General features: G+C 41.0%; 1 long non-coding RNA gene across 1 annotated transcript; it reads right to left on the reverse strand.

The window, feature by feature from the left end:
* Window positions 1-312: 312 nt before the first annotated feature.
* LOC119006543 lies at window positions 313-21,566 on the reverse strand. The gene is made up of 3 exons (XR_005070834.1): window positions 21,074-21,566; window positions 17,948-18,110; window positions 313-950 (listed from the first exon to the last, which is right to left on the reverse strand). It is a non-coding gene; the product is annotated as an uncharacterized LOC119006543 (long non-coding RNA).
* Window positions 21,567-21,604: the final 38 nt, after the last annotated feature.

The following is a 21,604-nucleotide window of genomic DNA, read 5'->3' on the forward strand; positions in this document are numbered from 1 at the left end:
AGATGCAGCTCAAGGCATCATGGGACTGCCAGTGGACAGCTAACACGGAAAAAAGACAGATAATCATGTAAGACATTTGCCGTTGATTTATCATCATTGATTTATTTTATATTGTCTCCAAAAAGACAACACAATTCACAGCTGGTTTATGAAGCTGTAGAGAAGGATACTATCACACCGGAGCCCTCAGCAGCACAATGTTATCGCCAAATATATTAAGTTTGTAACATTAAGCTTTTTGTAGAGATAGCATAATGTATATTACATATTTGGTGTTGTTGCTGACAACGAGGTTGGGTGGTAGCTCTTCTCTTGATATAGTAAATGTAAAAATGTCACCAAATTTTACAGAAATCCTTTTAGTGCTGTGTACATATTCACGTACATGTCTGTTTTTTTACTGTTAATAGTGATGCATTTGCTGCAACACATTGCTTATTTGTTTTGGTTTTGGACAAATGTTTGTTGTCCTAATTTGAATCATTATCTATCATTTTACATCACACATGTGGCAGTTGCATGTCCAGTTTCTCTGCTTTTGTTTTACTTTATTTTCACATAACAATTTGATGTAGAATATGCATATTATTAATGCAAAACTTGTTTTTACAACCTCTTATGATGGGCTAGAACTATAACCCAAAGATTTTTTATTCTTAAACAAGAAACATATGCTAGTTAGTGACATTAAACAGGATAGTTGGAGGAACTTTTTTTTCCTATATGGCTAGAAAGGCTAGAAAGAGAGTACTGACAGTCAGAAATTTCCATTAAAGATATGTGATGGTCATTTCAATTGTGAGGTAGTTAAAATTTTTATTTATGGGACCTTTACGCTGTAGCCAGGACAAATCACTGCGGTGAGAGACGGTTCACTGGCTGAGTAGGAGAAGGCTTCAACACTTGACCCTCTTCTTGGGATCATCGCGGGGCCTCAACCTCAACCCAACCTGGAGCAGGGAAAGAGGAAGGGCAGAAAAAGGTGTCAGTATCATGTAGTGTGACATGCCTTGTCCAATAACAACGAGCAACATAACATCATTTAACCTTTACAACACATGTATTGATCCATCTGGTTGTTATCACCCTGCGATCACAGCTCAGGGCTCGGCTCAGCTCAGCTTCAGGGGCTGTTTGAATCCAGCCTGCAATATTACCGGGAGACAAAGAGATCCGTGCCTTCTGTTTTTTTAACCCCTGTCCTTGGATCATCCTTTTCCCCGGACCACTTTGTCAGCGGAGCAGTGGGAAGATGTGTCAATGGCTGTTTACTTGCGATGGCTAAATATACAATGGGAGGTATGAGATATAATCTTGGCACAGTGGAGTAGAATGATTAAGAAAAAACGCCCACACAATCCCCTTGATGATTTTCCAGTGATGCAATGAGAGTCTCTGTACTCATTCTGAACATGTAAAGATGTGTTTTTTATTCCAGAGAAGATAATATCCACAATAACCTAATCAAGTGTTTTTTTGTCTTTATTAACATATTCCCATAATAGAAGCAGCTTCAAAGCGCATATTAATGAACACGGCCATTGATGTTCACTCTCTTCACCTATTTAAAAGAATCAAATGGCATTCTGCATTTAAATCAGAGCAAGACGCGTTTAATACTTCGAATCAGTGCAAAACCATAATGTCAGCTACAGTGGAGAGAAGTTGACTCCCTCCCTCAGGAGACTTGCACCCAGATGGATTCACATACACCCAGATGGCCTAAGTTGTCAGTCTGTTCCATCTAAAGCTGTTGCTCAGCAGTTCACCTTATTGCATATACACTGCGTGGCATCTTTCACTAGTAGGCTAGGAAAATCTGAGGTCTATAGGCCTACAACATAGATGAATGCTTTATGGATGTGTGGGTGATGTACATGATCTTGCTCTTTATCCAAGACTGTAGTTATAAAATAAAGAATAGGATATTGGTCATAAAAAACACTGTCTTTTTTTTATACATATACTGAGAGCAGCGACTATCACAAGAAAAATAATTGTCCTCTGATAATTGACATTAATTTAAACCCTTCCCCCGAACAGTGATTGTCCAATCACAGTTTAGCAGCAGTGCCTAGGCATGACAAGCCTGTCATGGTTTGGATTTCTCCACACACTAAAGAGGTGTGTAGACGTAAGAGAGATACTTAGCATGTAAAGAGCTTAGAAGGTGGTGTCCTTTTTATAAACATAATGACATTTTAAAGCCATAACCTCAAAAGCAAAAATGCAAGAAATGAATGAATAAGTTTGCCTACTCAGATGTGAGCTGCAGTCATAAGCATGTCCAGCCAACCTGCAACAGAATTAGTGTGCTTCCAAGGCCAAGGCATGAAACATTAGCTAACTGCATTATTTTGCGAGGTTTCAGGGTTTAAAGGTCCAGGCTGTGGGATTTAGTGGCATCTAGTGAGGTTGCAGATTGTGACCAACTGAGCATCTCCTCGCCTTGTGGAAAATGCAAAAGCTCTTCACAAGTGACAGTGTTTGATTTGTCCCTTCTGGGCTACTGTAGAAATAACAACTAAATAAAGAGGAACCTTTGTACAACAACTTTCTCTAGAAAAATGTACGTCAACAGCAACAACATTATTTATGTTTATCATGTCTGCCCCTTAATCCACCTAAATTCTACATACTGGACGTTCAAGTTAATGAAGAGTCCTGCTAATGACCAGCACAACCACTGTATCATAGCCTAGCCGACTTTAAGTAGCTGTTATCCATTACATTTATCGAATACATTGGCCTTAAAAGCTGTGTCTCTCGTAATATTATAAGATTTTAAAAGAGAGTCCGCTTGAAATGTTAAAAAAGTCAGCTGGAGATGACACTTTGATGAGCCAAGTCATGGAGCTAAACTTAGCACGCTTTCAGTGCAGTAGCTAGCTATCGCCTATGAACTTCGACTGACAGTGTCGACGGTCGCCGGCCAGAGAGAGGAAACTGCAACTCTATGCCTCTGTCTTAAGTCAAGGCCCAAATTGTTTCAATAATTACTTTGCGTGACCATTATTGCAAACTGCATATGTGGAATGCGAGAGAGCTCAACAGGTATAACTAGGAGAGGCAGGGATTAAAGAAAAAGTCAAACACAGTAGTTGAGGTCAAAGTCATATTGGGTGAAGTAGTATTCGTGTTGTAATGATGGCTTTATTCATAGGAACAAATACTAAAGGCAATTGTTCACAGGGAAGAAAAATATGTCCAAGCAGCATCTTGTAGACTATAGTCAAGCCTCTTCCAATTAATAAGAGAAATAGACCAATGAGCATGAGAATAGCACAATGACAGAGCCAGAGCCAGAGTTATCAAATTTGCCGTGAACACTGATAATAGATATGTATGCTAAGGAAAATGGTGCTTTAATAGAGTTTTTAACTGTAGATCTAGAATAGAAAATTGGACATACATTCTAATTGAATACCTGGTTGAAAATGCACCCAGCACACCGTTATAAATCATCTGGAATCAGTTTTCTCGAACTCCTCTCTCCCTCTCACCCACTTTACAAACACAGAGCAAGGCTTTTTCAGCCTCTGATAAGTGTTAATAAATTACCTGAATTTGAAAATTAATGGCTAGCCGCCTGCTTCAGGGAGATATCATTGTGTTTCATGAATATTTTGATTTTGCGATTAGATCAAAATGCTGTGAATTCCTAAACAGCCCCCATGCCCAAGCTCCACTGATCATAAACTCTTCCCTTCTTTTAAAAAAAAAAAATCCATTCCATGCAAATGTGCTGATATGGAATAATTAGAATGAGTTTTGCCAGTATTTTTCTGCCGTAACATTTGCATGACTTTAGATCTCACCCGACTGATCTGCTCCAAGCTGAGGGAAAATGTATGTTTTTGTGTGGCTCCCCCAAAATTTACCTTGCCAGGCGAGATAATGGCTTATATTGTGATGTTAAAGAGGCTTGTATTTACAAAAAGAAACAAAGGCAGGCGGTTGCCAGTCCTGGAGGACATTGATTAGGCTCTTCTTGTCATTTCCTATTCACAAACTGTATCAGTGGCATTCCAGCTCATCTGCTTTTGTGCGTGATAGGGATCAAATAGATTTCCACACATTGTCACAACATTTCCAGGTGCGGGAACGTGAGGAAGGAGAAGCATGAATAGCCGTGCAAACTTTGACTTAATAACATATTCTTGCACTGTCTCCCTTCCTGCGCATGAAGCCTCCCAGTCTGTTTGCCTGGCTCTCCCCCACGCTCACATCATTACTGCTCAGAAATATGAAAACACATGCCTGCAATCATACACCGAGACACACTCAGACAGAAGGTTTCAAATTAAATAATTTATCTCACATCTCTGCGAAAACACACTGTTGTATTACGCTCCTGCCACAACCAAAGCATTATGTGCAGCATTCGTATTTTGTTTGGATACTTTTTTTTTTTTTTTGCCTCTCTTTTACTCTGGTGTTGGCACTTTTACACTCTCTAGTTGGCACACAGGAATGTGTGTGGTGCAGGAAAATAACATATACACTATGTGAAGCTGCGCAACTTCAGATCTTAGTTAGCCAAAGTGTGCTTTCAAACGTGGAGGGAAGCTGATGGCTGTATGTGTATGTGTATGTGTTTTGTGTGTGTGTGTGTGTGTGTGTGTGTGTGTGTGTGTGTGTGTGTGTGTGTGTGTGTGTGTGTGTGTGTGTGTGTGTGTGTGTGCGTGTGCGTGTGTGTACATGCATGCACGTGAATGTGTGTGCCCGGCAGCTGCACAGGGCCCCAGGGACAGGCCTGTGTAGATTGGGTCTCCTCAACCCACAGCTCATTAGTGGAGAGTGAAAGGAATCCACACAGATGGCTGTCAACGTTCAAAAAAGTCGGCTGCGTGAGACATGTCAATTGAGGTTTAAGTTCCTTCTGCTCATTTCTGTGACATTGCAGTATTCAAGCAATATTTGTTTATTCTACCCAAAAAGTACAAAAACACAGAAGCCTGGTGACATCTGAAAATGTGTTTTCTAATGAGCGCTCAGACTACTGAACAGGAGCCTGCACTTGTCATTCATCACCACAAATTACTCGTTCTAACTTGACATGTTTTCAGTGCCACAGATGACGGGCTTGTCTGTTCTGCAAACACAGAGAATGGTGTGCGTTTAAACTGGAAATATGGCATTGAACAGTCCAGCAAGACGCCACGGAAAATCAATTAGATTGTTTACCTGTCAAAGTTGGAATGGAGGCCGCGCCACTGTAGCGGTCGCTCATCATTTTCACTCCAGCACTGTCACCTGCTCTCCTCCTGTTATTCAATTAATACAATTGAATACACAGTTGTGATCTAGTGTCGTGTTACAGCGGGGGTTTATTTGACCGCGCACGCTCTCATTATATGGAATACTGCAACCGTATGGAAACCTGCCCTTGAACCTGATGAAAGTAGAAAGGTTTGAACTGGCAAGATAAAAGCGTTTGGAAATGTGAGATATTCTCTGCCGTGACCGTAGGCCGGCAGTCAACACAGAACACATACAGCTTTAAAGGAAACCCTGCATAAGACTGCTGTAATTCAAATTAAACCAGCACGACCCACTGTATTTTCTAACATGTCGAGCACCGAAAAAACAAAAATAAAAAGGTTGAACGTACATCTTTAGACAGATTTGTGCTCTTATACATGCTCTGCATTAGCACTAACAGCTGTCGGTATGCTTGAGGTCACAGTGGGAGGAATGTACGGCAGCTAGAGGAAACTATTAGATCTATAAAATCTGTCTCCAGCCGACAGGGGAGAGCTACGGCAACTGTACAAATTTGCAGCAGCAACGACACTCACGTCAGGTACGCCAACAACACCGACTTGTAGAACAAACTGTTTTGCGGATTAGAAAAGTTTTTTTTTTTTTCTTTTTTTTTTCTTTTTTTTTTTAAGTTGGTGAGGAAGAAGTTGACTCGCTCATTCACTGGGGTGTGGATTAAAAGTTGCTCTCGACCGGAGATGCTACTTTTCAGTAATTGTACATAACAGCAATCTGAACACCACTTGAGCTGACCTACTTATGGGGCTCAGAAACTTTTTATCCTGCAGCCAAGTCTAAAAATAACCCTGTGGCCAGTTTTAGATTCATCTCAATGGTAACCCTGACAGTTTTACAGAGTGCCAGTGACAGAGTCCTGTTAAGCAGCGGCAGGCTGCAACAGCTTAAATGCCGTTCACCCCATCACTGGACTCTCCTTTCATTCCCCATGAAATATCTTAGCTGCTTGAAAATTACAACACAATTAAAAGGCATGAACATGCATTTTTCCAGCGCTAAATATATTACACATATTAGTATTTTAGTAAGAGTATCACTGTTTTATACAACTAAAAAGCTCAATAAATTGAAACACCAGAGAGAGAATGCAAAATCTTTGCATTTCGTGTTTAGCTACAGTTGATTATTGAGCTTAGTGCAAGAGATCAATGTGAAGTAGCTCCCCTTTAATCATTTACTGTGAATGGCAGCAAAATGATTCTCTGAACAAATTGGTTTCATGTCCAGGCAAAATCACATGGAGTTTTTGTGTTCTCTTTTCTTTCCGTCCTTTTCTTGCTCTTTTATTTTTTGTGTGCGCGTGTGTCATTGTGAAGACGTTCTCTCTTGCCGTACGCATCGCTCCTTTAAGATGATTTGGAATTAGAGGCTTTTCATACAGCACATATTATGTAGCTTGGTGGGACTCCATTAGCCTGAATCAAAGAGGACAGCAGCCTGCGTGGAGCCACACAATAACGTGGCAGCCTGTGTTTCAGCAAATAAATAACAAATCCGCCGCTTACTGTACCAGCCAATGCAAACTAACTAATTAAAAGATGAAAAGGGGAGGGGGGGGGGAGGACGGCTTCCTTGCAGTTTGAGGATGCTTTTTTCGTAGAATGGTAACACTGGAGTCTTGAATGCTCGGCCAAAATGAGCGTGACGCTAATAAGGATCTAGAGGAGCTAACAGTCTCGATTTTGGGCGTACAAGGGGGTGCCCGACCATAATCTGCTGCTGGTGGAGAGAGTGCAATTAGGGCCAAAATGTTGTCCCTGAACTGACACTGGCCTGTGGGAAGACTAAACTGGCTTTTTTTTTTTCTTCTTCTTCTTCTTCTTCTCATGAATTCGTGGTCCCTTCCCCTCACCACCTCCTCTCCTCCACCATTCCTCCTCTCCTCTCAGAGCATCTTGGGAGCGTTGAGCTCAGACAGCGGGATTAGTCAAGGATCCATCTTGAGACGCAGATAATGTTTTTTTTTTTTTGCGCACAGACTCCCCTGCTCTCCGCTGGCTTCTGCTTCACTGATTAGAACTCAAAACTCCACCAGAAATGGCTATTTGTTCTTAAGCTGTTTTTTCCCCCCCCCACCCTTTGTTGAGCTGTTTTTGTCAGCCATCCCTCTAATTCAGCGCAATAACGAGTCACAAGTAGGTCAAGACAATGCTGCAGCCAGGCAGTGTCTCGGTCTCGGAGCCGACTGACAGCAACATGGTGGAGCCACAGGGCTGTTTAAATATGCCCTCTGGTCGTTCCCCCTCACACTGTCTAAATGGCTGAAAGTGGGTGGTGCCGCTACAAGTTCTCTTCCTCCACAATGCAAACCAATTTCAGGGTTTGTTTGAGCAGCCGAGCCTTCACCTAACACGAACAACTTTTTTTTTCCGAGCAGCACAAGTTCAGCACGCGGTTTCTCTTATGGCGTTTGAGTAACACACTCCCGAACAGTTGTGCACTTGTAGTTGAGGGAGTGTGTGTGCGCGCTCGCCGCCTCACCTGCCTGTCATTGTGAGTGACAGGGGAAGTGGGGGGGCGTTCAGGAGCCCAGCAGCTGGCTTCACACCTGCACATTCGCACACGCACTTCCATTGGGGACCATCACGCTCCATCCCTTCTCCGTTAGCACGCAGTGACACTTTACAAATAATTTATTTGTTCGCTCTTGTTTTGCCATTTCCTTCTGGCGATTTGTTGTTGCAATAATTTATACCCAAAACAGCACAGGTAGAAATGTACCGGGAAAGAAAGCTAACATAGTCTCATATGACAGGTGACGTGTCTCCGCGCCTCATTATGTGAAGTACTAAAGTAAAGCAGTAAAGATAAAGCACACTACATACGTTTAAACGGGCAGGATTTGGCCCCCACTGACATTCCTGTTTAGTCTCCGTTTAAACTTTCACAATTATTCAAATCAAGCAAGCTGACATTTAAATATTAATAGTTTCCACTTACGCACATGAAACAATTACGTGTTTTGTGTGATTGTCAAGAGGGGTGAAAAAGAGCCTCAGTTTCCACCGTCACACAAGCAGACACACACACATGCACACACACATGCACACACACACAGCGCTGAGGCAGGGCCCGAGCAAATTTAATTTAGAGACATTCTCTCCTTCCCTCCACATTTAAGACACTGAAGTGACTGTTCTTCGCCCGTGTAAAAGAACCCCATTATCAAAGCATTAAGATATGATTAAACTGACATTTTCTTAAGAAAACGAAAAGAGTTGGGAATAAAGGGAAGGAGAGAACTACATATTCCAGATCTTATCAGGAGGGAGGTGGGAGGGGAGGTGGGGGGGGGTGTACATACTGATCTTTGAAGGAGCTTATTACAGAGCAAGCTAAGAAGACAAGCACAGTGGTGTACTGATCAGAGGTATGCAAGCCAAATGCACCTGCTAGATTTCACTATCATTCGCAGAGTGTCAGTCAGTGTTGAGGCCCCTGACTGACGCCGGTGCAACCTGAACACTTCAGAGGGCACACTGCAAAAAGTATCCAGCTTAAGAGGCCATTTAGTCCAATCGCTGAGTCTACTAGCACTAAAGCTGTCCCTCTATAGGATATATTATTTTACCTGTTAACAATGAAGTTTTAAGCTGTTGGGTTTTTTGTTGTTTGTTTTTGTTGTTTGTTTTTTTGGTTTCTATATTTTTTTTACCTCTGAATCATGTGACAGAAATGTATGGAAGTAGCTTATTGTCATTTTCTAAAGAGCTGTCAAATGCGACACCCTAATTATCAGGTTTGGTGGTTTTGAACAATTCATTTCAAAGTTTTAGTATCATGCCTAGCACTGAAGGGAGCTATATGCTACTTGTGTGCTTTGGCAAAGACCACAGTTAAGCTAGCCTACATGTTTTTGTATTTCACAGTCTAAAGCATTAGATTGTCTTTTGTTTTGCTAATGATGCAAATCAAAACAATGAAAAAACATGAATGTTTGCTAAAACCCTGTCTGACGGCTTTTCTAATTTTTTCTTTTTATGAACTTCTACACCTGGTCATCCCTGTCTGTGTCTGACTATCATCACTGCACATCAGTGAAGTACGCTAGTCACAAGCTAGTAGCACTAAGATATAATTAGCATCAGATCACCAGAATATTTAGCAGCTTCCAGCTAGAAACCACATTAAATGTATATAACAACCAAAAGGCGGCTTCTCTAACTTTCTAATACTAAGCTTATTTTGTTAGTTTATGATTCTGAGCTCCAATGAAAGCAGAAACACAATCACAAATAATGCACGTTTCAGTGTAATGACTATTATTTAAATTGATAATTTAAGTAGTTTTCAAAATAACTATGCACCATATTCACCTGTTAATGACAGTGACACTGACTGCACTTCACCACCAAGCCATCGTGGTGCGCAGCAGATTGTGGAGCGAACTGTGCCTGTTGAGAGCATAAGAGCTGCGAAGGTGACATGAGCCCATCTGCAGGAAGAAGCAATTATATGCATCATCAGCTAATATAATCATTTCAAAATATATTGAATATTGTAAGTCACTTTGGACAAAAGCGTCTGCTAAATGCCCTAAATGTAATGTAAACGTAAAATGAATGGAATGTAGCAGTATGTACTAATCACTGCCAAATGCTGCCAAAAAATGACACTGTCTACAAGCCTACTGAAGACGTTAGCTTTGCTACCAGACCCTGCACTGCTGAATGTGAGGTGACCACAGTCCCCACACTACTGCACCCGGACAGTCCAGAGGAGGCAGGTTGGGGCAGGGGCTGCTTAAACAGTGAAGTGAAGTCTCTGCCTCCCTCCTTCTGTCTCTCTAGCCAGTTAGACAGATACATTTCACAAGAGAAGTTCCTGGATGGGACACCAAAGGTGCCGTCAAGTACTGTTGCATTAACTGTGTGTAAAAGAAATGCTGATGGCTACTATTAATACTGGATAACTGATAACAGCTGCTGCTATGTGCTTTGACACACAAGATTCAACCAATGGACCGAACAACCTGCAGTGTGGTTATAACGGAAAATGTGTTTTATTCTATTTTTTTCACCACCACTACCATCCCCCCCAGAGAGCGCTCAACAAATGCCTGTAGCTGTGTGGTGTGGAGGTGCTAGTTGGTAGGCAGGGGACCAAGCACTTTCAGACATATGAGATATACAGTGTAAAGGGGGGACCTGGTCTATGAAAACTTAAAAGGTCTGTTATGTTCTCATTGCATATAACTATATTATTTGAATGTATCTGTTTGCAGTGATGTGGGGAGATTATTATCAACCATTGTATCAGTGTCAATGTTTTCAATAAAATCATCACTTCAGATTGAGGGAGCTTTCATCAGCTCCTTTAACCTCAGTCTCAGAGCAACAAGGATACACAATAAACAGGGGGAACATGGTTGGTCATCCTGTGTCATTCCAGTTAGCCGTGTTGAGAAATGAATTTGGAGACGGATCCTTTTTCTTTGTTCAAGGGCCTGTTAATGCATTGGATTTAAAATAAACGCACATACCTTTTTTCTAACGTGTCAAGCGTGATTGCCGTGAAAATAAATCATTACAAAAAAGTGACAGAACCTTATTTCTCAGGTCACACGGTGTCTTCATCATTCTAGAGTCAAGAAAAGGTGATGTGTACTAGAAGCATTAGAACTCAGCATCTTGACTGCCGAGGCTGTCACTTAATGTCTCACAAAATGGGACTTTAAAACCAAGACTCCGCTAAATGACTCTGTTAATGTGAATATTTTTTGCAGTGCTGACCAGGGAGTGGAAGCAGCACCCCCTTCTACTCGTCTGTCATCGTCCCCACGGACAAAATAAAGCCTACAGTAGATACGGGGCTATGGGGGTGGTGTGCATGAATGTCAGGATTTTCTTCTGAGGCTCCCAGCTGAAGCGGAGGTATGCTCAGCATGTGATGTGAAATCTGTGTAATTTTTTGAAAGGCATCACATAATCAGAAGGAGTCAAAAGCTTTCTGGCAGTAATTGCCTTTTGGCCACAGACTGGATGTACAACACTTTGCAATCTTTCCCTGCAGAGATTTCTAACAAATAAAACCCAAGAGTGAACTCTGTTCTTTGCTGCTGAAATCTGCATTCGTCTCTCTGTATTTACATATTAACTGAGTCACTCTGTTGTGGATTTCCGATCGCAATTGAACTAACACGCTATCTACCATGCATCATCTCCCTAACTTGGTTTTAAAGTCCAGAACAAAGTGTAGAAGAAAAGCGTTTTTTATTTCTTTTTTTTAAGGCGGCAGAAGTTTTCAGAGCCGAAGTCTTGTGCGAGTCTGACTGGCTCGATTACATTTGTGTTTTAGATTTCTCCATCTAAGGGGAGATGGGAAATGGAATCTTTATGTACTGTACATCTATCCACTTGATGTGGAGCCAGCTGCCATGTTGCACGAGGAAAACAAGCAATATACTGTCAAAAGATCTGAACCAAGATACAACAGAGGCATTTTGATTTATAGTCTGATCAGCTCTCCTCTGCGTGAGCCGCATGATACACTCTCGCTCACTTTCCTTTTAATTATCCCATCCTTTTCCTCTCTCACAGTCCACTTTCATTTTTTTTTTCATTCATTTTATATTTCTTGCGCGCAACCTTTATTTCTCTTTTTTTCTCATTCGCTCAACTTTTCTCCCTGCGCCACACCCCACCTCCTAAACCCAGCGGATGCTCCCATCAGGGGTCTGGTTTGAGCTGCATCATCATCCAACCATCGAGGAGAGCAAAAGCGGAGGGGGCTAAGGGAAAGACAGCATCAACTAAGTAATCAAAAGGAATCAGTGAGCAACATAACATAAAACAAAACTCCCCCTTCCCCGACCGAGACTCCCTTTTCCCTCCCCTGTTTCACAGTTTGGTGGGAAGAGAGGGGGGAGGAGAAGGGGGAGATAACATGTGCATCGGTGTGTGGTGAGTGGCACGATGTGTAGCGTTGTTGCTGATTTTCACAGCTTCACTCAACACACTCCTGCTGAGTTAATAATTCTGACCTCTGCTTAATTAAAATAACAGACCATCCTCCACTGAGGAAAAAAAAAAAAAAAGCCGAAGCAGTTTGAGAATTATTCTAACTAATCGCTAATTAAGATTTAGTGGAAAACAACAAGAAACCTGTCTGGGAAGATGTATCTATTTTTAGAGGATATTCTTAGGAAGGAGCAGCTGTGTGTGGACACTCAGTCATAAGCAAAAGAGAAGTTACAGTTCCTCTTGAGGGAGCGATGTTACTGCTGCTCTAGTAAACTAAGAGAAATCTAGTCAAACTAGTGCACACGGTGCTGTACTTGAATTAACATAAGTGTGGTGCAGGGACAAATCCCTTAAAACGACTAACCCGACAAGAAAATAATCACGTTGACAAGTGCTTATTTAGAATCTGAGGGTAATGCAGCCCTTTTTGAGGACCGACTCGTAGCGTCGCTCCATTAATTGCTCATTTTGTAGTGTTGCACTTTTGACCAAGTAAGGTGAACGGGGCCAGAAACACAGTCACAACAAAATGATTGTGCTGTAATAACTGCGTCTTCTCTCTAGTCTTGATTCTTGGCCCCTGCTGCCGTGAGGGCTGTAATTCTGCAGCAAGGAGTGTTAAGAGGATATCATTATCATGTGTTTTCCGAGTAAGCTGCAGATTTGGTTAAATATAGTAGCGTTTTTTGTTTCCCCTCCTTTTCAGTTTTGCATTAAAGCTGGGTCAAGCCGACCCCTCCCATGGCAATTCTTTTCAAACGGAGCTGCCAAAGCGCCTCCTCTGCCACAAATGTAGCCAATATCGATGCCATGCTCAAAAACTGATTGAAAAGAGACTTACATGTTTCAAAGCATGCTGGGAGCTGGGGGCCAGGCGAAAGCCCAAAGTATTAGAGCTGAGATAGTCACCAGTATGCTATAAAAAGGCAGCATATGCCCACAAGTCCGACAGTGCACCAGTCAGTGCTTGTTGTGATTCTGAAGATTTTTGCATATGAAAATATTTATTTGCTATTCTTTTTTGTATTTATATTTTCTAAAAATACCTCTCACTCATAAGGACACAAATCTAAAATGCAGAAACAACAAAACTGAAAACTGAATAAAAAAATGGCTTTTGTGCGATTTAATTTAAAAGGGAATATTATTTTTTTTTCTTTTGAATGAAACTGTCACATTTTACTTATGATCTGCTTTAATAGTCTGTGTCATCCCTTTCACGTCCTCCTCTCAGGTAATTAGGTCACAGCGCTGAAAACATTTGCGATCATCATCTCTATTTCAAATAAAAAAAGGATTTTGAAGGACACAGCAGAGCTGGTGGCTGAGTAAAAGGCATGACTCTGCTGACTAAATTAATTAATGAAAGTGTGATTTTATGAATCACATTTTAGACTCTAATATTCAAAGATCCCTTCTCAAAGTGTCAACAGCAGATTGGTGAAAAGAGATTTTTAATTAGTCTAAGCAAATGAGTAAGAAGTGTCTTGATTTTTTCAGCTGATATCCGTAGTTTATCAGAAGATGATAAAGAAGAAAAACCCCATTCATCCAAATCCCCAAAGAGTCCCATTGTTATCTCAATATACTGTTCGTCTCTAAATCTGAGAGCATAATAGAAATTCTGTGCTGAAGTGTGGCGCTGCGCACTACGTTTGCATATTTATTCAGCTGTCATATCTATCTGAGCAGATCATCAGAGGAGATAAACTAAAGAGATGAGGGAATAATGGCTCTTGCTGAGAGGCTGCCGAATGATACAAGCATATTCCTGAAAAACACCAGGAACTGGGTAAACAAAAAATGTACTCTACAAAGCCATGCAATTCAAAATGAGCGGCGGTTAATGATGGTGATGATGGTGATGATAATGACGATGAAGATGCTGTGAATAAAATTTGAATGATGGAAAGTTTTGAGGGGTAACAATGCAGACAGCGCCGCAAAACTTTTTTTTTTTTTCCCGCCACCACTGAGAAAACGTGGACTTTTTTTTTTTTTTTTTTTTTTGAGCCAGAATTCCTCGACATGAAATCCAGAGCGGTCGTTATTTACCCAATTATTGCACTCTTTTATGTCCGGGGAAGATAAACGCTGACCTGCCCGCATGAAGAAGGCGTTCTTCGAATGTATCCGCACATAGATGCAATGAGAAGGGGTAGAGGCTGGCTTTAAACACTGGCCAACCTTTTGTGGAAAATGTTCCTGAAAAGAACACAGTCCCTGACATTTAGTGAAAGAAGCCTCTAAGGTCACGCTGTTGATGCCTCTTGTGAAAAACCAAATTAAACATTATCAGGGGAGTTGGGGGGGGCACAGAGGAAACGTTCGCTTTGATTTACACTAGATACACGCAAATATCACTTTTTAAACAGGGTGTTCTTGCACTTGTTGGAAACAGTGACCTTTTATTTCATCACTGCAACACTTAACAGACATTCATCTACAAGTGAGGGTATCGCAGGGACCCTCGTGTCATCTGTCCCTCAATGCATATGTGCACCCACCCCAATGAGGACAGTATAGGACAGTTAATTGAACAATATCCAGGAAGTGACAAGAGGACAGCGAGGAGAAACTCTGCTCAATGGTGCCATCTAGTGCTTCCGGAGGGCGACCCGGGACGAGCTCCACAGTACAGTAAGAGCTTCTCCCCTGCTGCTGCTGCTGCTGCTGAGGAAGTTTGGATAACAATTATCTGTTGTATTTGCATTAATGTGATTGCTTTGTCTGCGGACTCATCTGACTGCAATTATAAAGAGTAGCATTAAAACACTAATTAATTAACTCAATTGTGGGTAGATTGATTAATTCTAAACAAACATGAGATCGCAGCAAGCAAATGAGCTCTGGAGTGCCGATGCATCTGGGAGTGCTGCTGCAGAAGACATTTTGATTATCTGCAGACACATGTAGTTGCAAATCTTTTAATTAACACAAATAGATAGTGGGAGTGAGTGAGTCGGTCGTGCAACTATCCTGTTTGTTACTTGTAATCATAATTTGGTCAGTTTTTAAAAGAATGAGGGGTGTGAATGTGGACTGTGGGTTTGAGGCAGTGATCGAGAGGCAGCTCAATTATTCCAAAGTTGTGTTGCGCATGTGTGTGTGTGTGTGTGTGTGTATGGGTGGGGGTGTGTGCATGTACATGTGAGGGATGCGTGCATGCACTGTGTGTGCATGCATGCATGCGTGCACGTAACCAAATGGATCTTGACATCGAAAGTCATCACAGAAAAAGAGATAATCAAATTATGATCAAAACAAAACAGATGGTCACATAAATCATCCATTCACATGTTGGACTGGTGCCTCTGTCGCAGAACAATGAATCACTGCCTATCAATGCTAGAATCAAAACATAAGGGCTGTTATGAATACAGAAAGCTCTCCTTGTTATTATTACATACCGACACATATCACAATGCGCCCGCATCCAGCTTCATTTCAAGGAAAAGTATTTTTGTGAGTGATCTGTGAAAAATTGAAACTGAATTAAAAGACAAAAACAGTCAAAATAGGGGAATATAACACAGTGTTGACTGGACCAGGTTTCAATTCTGATTCTTATTATTTTGGGGGGTTTTCAGTTGAATTGATGGATTTGACCTCAGATTCCTCCCAGATTTGCGTTTCGGATGAAAAAAACGTGTCATTATTCAGCGTAGATGCATGCATGCACCTTCAGCATCCACAGAAAATGCTGAACTCCTGAACTAGATTTAAAAGGGAGCAGTCAGTCAAAGCACCCTTTCTCAGTGTGCTGTCAGCATCTGCACATGCAGAAAAGCCTAATCAGAGAGATACCAGTAAAGTGCATGTAATACTTTAGAGATTTAATGCAGTTTTTAATTGGATAGAGGCCCATTATTTTTCAATACAGAAGGGGCACTGAGGCACATAAAGCTCTTGAATATTTTTGCAAATCGTGTTCAACAGCATAATGATTAACCATGGCACTAAATTTGCCTCACAAAATGAAAAGCAAACTTCATGCAAGGCGTAATTTAATTGTTTCCCTTCACATTTTCTGCCTCCCATTGTTGGAAGCTTAACATTTTTAGAGTCTGCTTAACAGCTGCCTTGTGATGCTTGAGCTGCAACAATGTGACTGACAAATGTTTTGAAGTAGCTGCAGACTTCCTAGTGTCTTCGCAGGCCAAGTGTCGGGGAATCTGACATCACTTTGTGTCACATTTGAAGCCTTCTTACATGGATATTTATTTTTCTAATTTGAGGCTACAAATTACCACTAAATATATCACTCAGCTGAAACAATACCGCACATAACATCGGCTGTAATATATCCACTATTTCAGATTTTTGGTAAACATAAAGCGTGACGATTCACTCTCTGAAACCATTCATAACATGACATGAATAAATATGTGTCAACAATCACACATACACTGTTCAAAATGTCATAGCCCCTGTATTCTCAATTTTATGTCTGTATGTCTTTAAAACATACATCACCATATTAGATTATGAAAAATATTAAATAAAAAGGCTTTTTCTTTTTTTTCTTTTTTTTTAAAATCCCAACCTCTCACACACCGGTACAGTAAATGTGATCTTTTTGTACAATGAAATGTTTCAGCAGTCACAACTGCAGATCACATTTCCATTTCAACCTGAGGAGAACACTGCCATCTGGGCTACAATTAGTGGTAATGCAATCCTGAACCGTTCATTTGTATGTTTGAATATTCAGAATCAGAATCAGGACTGGAGTCAGGCTAGAGCCTCACGCATAATGTACGCATTTGCAATGCTGAAGCAAGCATAAAGAAGGATTTATAAAAAATGAGTGATTACGTATAAAATATGAAATAGAATAAACTAAAATAAGAGGGTGTAGAAATAGAAAAACAATAAATAACTGTTCAGAAAAATCATGCAATAATTGTTGCATACAGGACACATTTATAGCTGTGATGCAAGTGTGACTGGTCCCCACAAGGTTTGCAGGAGTGCATAACAGTGCAAAGAACACTAGTAAATTACTGTATAAATTCAGAGTAATACAATAAATCAAATAATAACACGCCAACATGTACACACACCACCTGCATTGTGAATAAAAGTGACACAATGCCTGTCCAGTGAGACATTTTGTGTTTTCTTGTGTGTGCCGGCTTTGTGGTATAATGCATGCCAGTGCAGATCAAACGAGCTGCGACCTGGGTGGGAGCGGTCTGTGCTGAATTTTCTTTCCGGTGTCCTGACTCGACAGATGTTCAAGTAAGGGGAGGGTGGGCAAGGCTGGCAGTGATGATCTCTAAGTATCTGCTGGCACAAGAAGTACATCTTCTGCTGGGCTTTTTTTTATGATCGCCTCCAACTGCTCAAGGAACTTAAAATGTTTTATAACAAATATATGATTTTTTTCTCAAGTGCAATTCCTGATGGGGACACCGAAACTCTGCAGTACAAAAACTTGCCACCCTACCAGCTACGGGAAAACTACATTTACTGCTGCAAACACTGTTAATATTACTGTGAGAGAGCAAACGTCAGCTGACCACTGGATAAGAAACAAGCGACGTATAATCCAGTGTTGAAAAGTTAATATACGATACACATGTGTTTTTATTGTATTCAGTGGGAGATGTAAATACATTTTTGACATATCTTTGTTTGACTACGTACCAAAGGTCTGCAACTAACGACAGACTCAGATTCCCACACACGTGCTGTACCTGCATCCTGCGCCGCTGCAGAGGGCTGGGAGCACTTTCTTCAAGCCAACTTCGCAATTTTGAGAATGCTTCGGGTTGTAGTGATTGGACCGGTCGGATATCTATTTCTCCCCGTCTTGGATGAGGCCTCGAAGCATTACATCAGGAGTCTGACACAAGGATCCTGTAGGGAGAGGAGCAGCAGTGCTGACTGTCTGTCAGAGTGCTGGATGTAGATTTTAAGCATGGATGTTGGGGTTGTTAGCAAGTTGGAGCAAGATCAGAGCGTGTGCATATGCTCAGAAAATCTATAGCAGCTCTACTTACACACTTTGATTTCCTTTTACCGAGCAGCCCCTGCCTGCTTCGACAGACATGTATTCTTCCATTTTTATTAAGTCCAGTTTAATAAATGGAAAATACAGAGTAAAAAAACAGAATGCCTTTTTGTTTGACACAGAGACAGGACAAGCAGGTCTGACAAGATTAGATTGAAATGAAATCTAATTAGATAAGAGATGAAAAAAGAACAACAAGGAATTAATTCGTTTCCCAAGGAGGCCTCCTCTGGTTTAACTAAATAAAATAATTAAAACAGCCACAGAAGTGACAACGCGACAGATTTATAATCCAGCTTTTTTCAGATCTCTAACGCACAGTTACTGTAGCTGCAACACGATGTGTGAAGTTGAGCACAAACGCAGTAAACAAACCTCTCTCTCTCTCTGTGCCTGAGCAGGAAGCACTGATAATCTGCCTGAGTATTATTTTATGTCACTTTTTGTGCATGCTATGCCCTTCTAATGCCAGAGTTTTAGCATGTCAACACTCAGAGCTGCGCTCGCTGAATTTGAATGCAGTCGACAAGAAACTGACATCTGTGTTGGTTCGTAGTGCCGGTAGAGGAAATAAAATGATAACAGCCTTCCTCTAAATCCAGCGGAATGGCAACTTTCCTCATTCAGCAACGGAGACTTTTGAGGAGATGCCATTGCTGCCTCATTGGTTTTTCACTCCCTCTGATTACTCCTCTCATCTTATGTAAATCCTCTTAAGTCACATGTTATTGTTTATTGCAACTGTGAAGGTTAGGTGTTCCTAAGCCCTGTGCGTGCGCTTATCTCACCAGCGCATGCATCTTTGTCTCTCCAATGTGTCTTGTTTTCGTAATACACTAATGGATGAGAAAAGTTGTCTGGACTGATGCGGTGCAGACAACCAATCCACTGCAGTAAAATGCTAATCTCTCCCAGTGGCTAACAACTCTTCATGAAAGAGAGGCAGTTGCATGCTCCAGGGATATCACCGCATTATCACAAGCCTGCTGTATTTGGGGTTTTTTTTTTTCTTTCTTTTTTTTTTTTTTAAACAGTAAATATAAAACATTTCCTGAACACACAGTTACTTTTTGGACCAGTCAGCTTCCCAGCCTCTGTGGTCACGTTTGGGTTTTAGCACTGAACTTGTGATTTTGGTCACAGGTCTCCAGAATGATGACAGTCCAAGAGGAAGCAGAAGACCAAAGAATATGTGGCAAATGTACTGTACCACAGCATTATGGTGTCTTTGCTTTTGTACCTGTGTTATTCCTGTAATGTCAAAATATTTGCAGTAAAATGATCTAAAGAGTGATGGACCCCCAAGTGGACCTTTTTATCATTAAGCTTGTTGTGTGTTGTATATTGTTATCTGCTTCAGCTTTTCCAATTTTTTTGTACACAGACAATAAAGGTGAAACAATAAATAAATAAATCTAAAAATCTAAAACTTTCCTAAATACGTGCACCTGAAACCTGAAACTTTGCATGAGGAGGATAGGGCCTAACACTTATGCTGAAGTACAGATAACAGGAAACTGTCTTTGAGGTCTGTCAGGTTTCACTGGGCATAACATAAAATGACTTAACAAGAGCGGATCAAGTAAGAAAGAGACGTTCACAGCAGGACAATTCAAGAGAATATGTATTGCTTACATTTTAAACCTTGATTTACACAATGGTTAGGAAAAGAGTCGGGCAGATGATGCCGAGCAAGGTGGTGTGATCTAAAATAACGCAGCTGGAGTGCATATATTCAATAATAATTATATAAAAATATATGTTTATATAACACCTGTTACAAAGTGATGCACATAAGTTACAGCAGTAAAGGCTCGACTCCACACCAGGTGTTGGAGGCAGTGCAGGAGCAGTGTTCTCTGGGGAAAGAGTAACTCCCTTTGGCCTGGACTCTGAGCTTTTTCACTCTGCAGACCTTTCACATGCACAATAATGCTACATAACACAATAAAGGAAAGGCAAAAACCCCGAAAGCAAAATATGACCTGTTTAACAAAAAATTGCTCATGAAAGGCTGGGGAAATGTAATCTTTTGGATTGGTGTGCATGGACACAAATTTTCCGTATTAAACGCTTGCTGCGTGTAACATATTTACACAAATCCTACAGATTAGATTTTGTCACTATAACACAAACTGCCATGATACTGGGTTAGTGATGAGCCCTGAGCTCAGTTTTAGGCTATAAGCTTTGAAATGTTGATACTTATACCAGCAGTGTTTCAGTAATGCAGCTGTCAAAAGCTTGTATCTTTATCTGCAATATACCCTACCTGCATGAGAGTTATATTGTTCAGTTTGTGTTGAAACTGCATTAGTTTAAGTTAGGTGCACTTAATAAACTGGAAACTGGGGGTATTTTAGGAGCAGCAGTAGCTCTTTAAAGGAGTATTTCATATTTTTTTGACTTTCAAAAACTGCTGAATTTTATGGCTCCTTACTCATACAGTGAGCCAGTGGGTGCAGCTTTATTTCAACCTCCTCCAAAACAGCTGAAGTGGCTGCATTGTACGCATGCACAATGCATCTAAAACCTAACAATTTCTCTGGACTGTTAGCTCAAAGTCAGCAAAGGTTTGGTATTGTGTGTAAAGAAACAGAATGCACTTGTAATAACAGACCTTCCAAACATCCAGTGAAGTGGTGCAAATGTGTAATTCAGTGTGTTGTACATTTAGAGACACGATATCTCTCTACCCTGCATGTGCACCCTTGAAAAACATTAATCACTAAATCTATTTGAGCCCACTCACAAACTCCAGGTTTTCGGACTGCGTAAAAAGAAAACCTCAGCTCAAAGGGCCACTTACTAGTTTTCTCAAGGCCTTCATCCAGATCTCACTGTCCTCATCAGAGGCTGGAGGTGTCTCTGGTATTCACCTTGTTCTAAATGATCATCACAGAGAACAGTTTTACAGACACATCAGTATTTTGTGTTTGTCCACAGATTTGTTCTTGACCAGCTGAAGCACCGTCTCACTCTCATATACTGAGACCTGCCCTGTGAAGCAGGTTCACATCTGTATTACTCCAGTTTGCACTGTGCTTCCTGGTTGGATACACGTGTACACTAAAAACACATTGACACAGGAAACCAGGAGCCGTGCAGGTTTGGAGTCACCTGTTCCATGAGGGGCTCCTGTGCGCACTGTGCATGATGGGTACTTTAAGGGGACCTGATACATACACCATGCACAGTGTGGGTAGAACAGAGATCATATTCTGATCTGTAGCTTGTCAATCTAGTTAAAGTGAAACTCTCGCCAAAAAGAGTTTCACTTTAATCTAGTTGTGTCATCATGTTACAGGTAGGTTTTTTTGAGCAGATTTTTTTTCTTTCT

This window comes from Acanthopagrus latus, chromosome 17 (assembly GCF_904848185.1).
Source record: "Acanthopagrus latus isolate v.2019 chromosome 17, fAcaLat1.1, whole genome shotgun sequence".
In the NCBI taxonomy this organism is placed as follows: Eukaryota; Metazoa; Chordata; class Actinopteri; order Spariformes; family Sparidae; genus Acanthopagrus; species Acanthopagrus latus.